Source organism: Herpailurus yagouaroundi, unplaced genomic scaffold, assembly GCF_014898765.1.
Source record: "Herpailurus yagouaroundi ecotype Mexico unplaced genomic scaffold, PumYag 67556, whole genome shotgun sequence".
Lineage (NCBI taxonomy): Eukaryota > Metazoa > Chordata > Mammalia > Carnivora > Felidae > Herpailurus > Herpailurus yagouaroundi.
In genome coordinates this window covers 1,397,657-1,402,328 of record NW_024420362.1, presented here as the reverse complement: position 1 = coordinate 1,402,328, position 4,672 = coordinate 1,397,657, and positions in this window count along the sequence as shown.

Genomic DNA, 4,672 nt, shown 5'->3' with positions numbered 1-4,672 from the left:
CTCTCACCACTGTTGTTCAACATAGCATTGGAAGTCCTAGTCTCAGCAATCAGACAGCAAAAATAAATATAAGGTATGAAAATCAACAAAAGAGAAGTCAAACTTTCATTCTTCAAAGATGACGGGGTACTCTAGGTGGAAAACAAGAAAGACTCCAACAAAAAATTAGTAGAACTGATGCATGAATTCAGCAAAGTTGCAGGGTATAAAATCAAAGCACAGAAATTGGTTGCATTTCTATACACCAATAATTAAGTAACAGAAAGAGAAATCATGGAATTGATCCCATTTACAATTACACCCAAAACCATAAGATACCTAAGAATAAACCTAATCAAATAAGTAAAATATCTGTACTCTGTGAACTATACAATGCTTATGAAAGAAATTGAAGAAGACACAAAAAAATGGAAAAACATTCCATGCTCATGCATTGGAAGAACAAATATTGTTAAAATTTCTATACTACCCAAAGCAATCTACATATCCAATTCAATACCTATGAATATAACACCAGCATTTTTTACAGAGCTAGAACAAACAATCATAAAGTTTGTATGGATCCCCAAAAGACCACAAGAAGCAAAACTGATGTTGAAAACAAAAACAAAAACAAAAACAAAAGCTGGAGGCATCACAATGCCAGACTCTAAGCTGTATTACAGAGCTGTAATCTTCAAGATAGTAAGGTAGTGAGTGGCACAAAAACAGACACATAGATCTTCGGAACATAATAGAGAACCCGAGATGGACCTACAGGTAATATTCCGTGTAAAAAAGGATATTCTCAGGACACCTGGGTGGCCCAGTAGGTTAGGCGTTTGGCTCTTGACTTTGGCTCAGGTCATGAGCTCACAGTTCATGATTTTGAGCCCCACAGAAGGCACTGTACTAACAGTGAGGAACCGCTTGGGATTCTCTCTCTCTCTGCCCCTCCCCTGCTCATGTGTTGTTTCTCTCTTTCTCAAAATAAATAAACTTAAAAAAACAGAAAAGGGGCGCCTGGGTGGCGCAGTCGGTTAAGCGTCCGACTTCAGCCAGGTCACGATCTCGCGGTCCGTGAGTTCGAGCCCCGCGTCGGGCTCTGGGCTGATGGCTCAGAGCCTGGAGCCTGTTTCCGATTCTGTGTCTCCCTCTCTCTCCCTGCCCCTCCCCCGTTCATGCTCTGTCTCTCTCTGTCCCAAAAATAAATAAACGTTCAAAAAAAATAAAATAAAAAAAAAAACAGAAAAAAGTCTCTTCAGCAAAAGGTGTTGGGAATACTGGACAACCACATGCAGAAGGATGAAACTGGACCACTCTTGTACAGCATACACAAAAATAAATTCAAAATGAACAAAAGACTTAAATGTGAGACAGGAAACCATCACAATCCTAGAGTAGAGCACAGGCCATAACCTCTTTGACCTCGGCCATAGCAAGTCTAACTGGACCCTACTCCAGAGGCAAGGGAAACAAAAGCAAAAATGAAGTACTGGGACTTCATCACGGTAAGGAGCTTCTGCACAAAGAAGGAAACAATCAACAAAACTAAACACGAACTGACTGATTGGGAGACTATATTTACAAATAACATAACTGATAAAGGGTTAGTATCTAAATCTATAAAGAACTTATCAAACTCAATACCCAAAAACAAATAATGCAGTGAAAAATGGCAGAAGACATAAACAGATATTTTCCAAGGAAAACATTCAGATGGCTAACAGACACATGAAAAGTTGCTCCATATCACTCATCACCAGGAAAATACAAATCAAAACCAGAATGAGACACCACCTCACAACTGTCAGAATGGCGAAAATTTACAACTCAAGAAACAATAGATGTTGGCAAGGATGCGGAGAAAGGGAAATCTTTTGTACAGTTGGTGTGAATGAAAAATGGTGCAGCCACTCTGGAAAGTAGCATGGAGGTTCCTCAAAGAGTTAAAAATAGAACTACCATATGATCCAGCAATTACACTACTATGTATTTACCCAAAAGATTCACAAATACAGATTCAAAGGGGTACATGCACCCCAATGTTTATAGCAGCATTATCAATGATAGCCAGACAATGGAGAAAACCCAAATGTACATTTGTTGATGAATGGATAAAAACAGATATCACACACACACACACACACACACACACACACACAATGGAATATTACTCAGCCATCAAAAAAACGAAATCTTGCCATATGCAATGATGTGGATACTAGAATGTACTATGCTAAATGCAGCAAGTCAGTCACAGAATGACAAATACAATATGATTTCACTCATATTTTGAATTTAAGAAAAGAGATGAACATAGGGAAAGGGAAGGAAAAATAAGATAAAACAGAGAGGGAGGAAAACCATAAGAGGAGCTTAAATATAGAGAACTGATGGTGGCAAGAGGGGAGGTTGTTGGGACAATGTGCTAAATGGGTGATGGGAATTAAAGAGGGCACTTGTTGAGATGAACACAGGTTATTATATGTAAGTGATGAATCATTAAATTCTACTCCTGAGGGGCGCCTGGGTGGCTCAGTCGGTTGAGCGTCCGACTTTGCTCAAGTCACGATCTCATGGTCTGTGAGTTCGAGCCCCGCATCAGGCTCTGTGCTGACAGCTCAGAGCCTGGAGCCTGCTTCAGATTCTGTGTCTCCCTCTCTCTCTCTGGCCCTCCCCCCATTCATGCTCTGTCTCTCTCTGTCTCAAAAATAAATAAATGTTAAAAAAAATTTTTTTTTCAAAAAAAAAAATTCTACTCCTGAAACCAATACTACACTCCCTGTTAACTAGCCTGAATTTAAATAACAATTTAAAAACTACTCTGTCTACACCAATAAAGAAGAAAATAATTATTGGATGCATACTGTGTCCCTCACAAAAGCAAAGGAGGAATAGAGAAATCAAACCTCATGAAGAAAAGGACCCAGTGAAGTTCTAAATACTTCAGTTTTAGTTATTCTAGCACCATCTCAGCAGTATACTCTCATCAGATCTCTTTAAGCCAATTGTCTTCATTTTTATGTATCACCATTCAAAAACAAAATTATCAAGAAGGAAACTGTAATAATCCTACCTTGGGTCGCAAACTTACCATATGGTCAGGGGAACAGTTCTGTCAGTGACAGCCCTATTAGAATTATGTGGTATAGGGAATAGGCTATTTCCCAAAGAAAAAGATTTTTGTCAGATAAAACAACATGTGTAATACCAGCATAAAAAATGTTTACTTTTTAAATTATACTCAGTAAAACCCCAAGTTTGACAAAACAGAAAAAAATGACTACATTTTGGGAATCCCAAGGATGGTCAGTGACACAGGTGGAGAAGACAAGAATACGGTCTTTCATACAAGGCACGCTATTGACTTAAGATCATAAAATTCAAAAGGAAGTGCTGAATTCAGACATTATGTAGACTGAAATTAGTATCCGAGGAGAGTTAGTCCGGAGGAAGGGTCCCATAGCTTGAGCTTTTTGGAAGTGCAACATTTACAGTCAAATGGGTGGCCATATTACAGATATGAATGACACAATAAAGATTCATTTTCTAGAGAAACACACTAAAATGAAGGAAAAATAATTAACAATATGTGAGTGCCCTTTGTGAACCACACACTGGGCTAAGAACTTGACATATATGACGTTATTTTCTCCTGACAACCAATGAGTGGTAGAGCTGGGATTCAAACTCAGATTTAAGATGCTGTGATCCAGCTAAGCAAATTGGGTTAAAATTAGAGTTCTATTCAGTCCAGAAAACTAAGAGAGATTCCAATTCCTAAGGATGTGACCCATGTAAACATGATAAGAGTTGAGGAGAGTAATCTGAAGATTTCATCCAAGCTATAAAAGATACCAAGATAGAGTAGGAAGAGCCTACTCACTGGTAGAAGAATACAGTCAATTCTATTTGCTGTATTTGGTCCACATTGACTCAAAAATTATGGGTGCCAGGACTTAATGACTTATAGGTGAGCAGAAATCAACTGAAAACCAAGATATTAAGAATGTTCGATTACCTTGAAGGAACAGTGTATGTACTAAAATATTGGGAGAATGGGACAAATCCAAGAAAAGAAAGGAACAAAGTTCAAAGTACACTAAAGGCTATGGGTCATGATGTAGTAATCTATAGCTGCATAACAAATTATACCAGAACTTTACACCAAAATAACACTAAAATTTAGCATCTTAAATAATAGCACCCATTGTCTTTTTGAGCCAGAAATATAGAAGTGCTTTAATTGGATATTTTTGGCTCAATGTCTCTCATGAGGTTAAAGTCAAGATGTCACCATGTCTATAACCACATAAAGTCTTGACTGGGTTTGGAGGATTCATTTCAAAAGTGGTTCATTCACATTTCTGACATTTTGGGAAAGGTAAATCTATGGAGACTGAAAAAAGATGAGTGTTTCCTAAGGGTTCCAGGGGAGAGGAAAAAATGACTAGGTGTAGCACAGCGTATGTATAGGGCAGTGAAATTATTCTATATGATACTATAATAGTGAATAAATGTCATTATACATTTGTCAAAACTCAAAGCACATACAACACAAATATTAAACCTTGAAGTAAACTCTGGGCTTTAGTTAATAATAGTGTTTCAATATTGGCTTATCAATTGTGAGAAATGTACAATGTTAATGAAAGATGTTAGTATTGGAAATGAAGGAGGTTGAGGATCA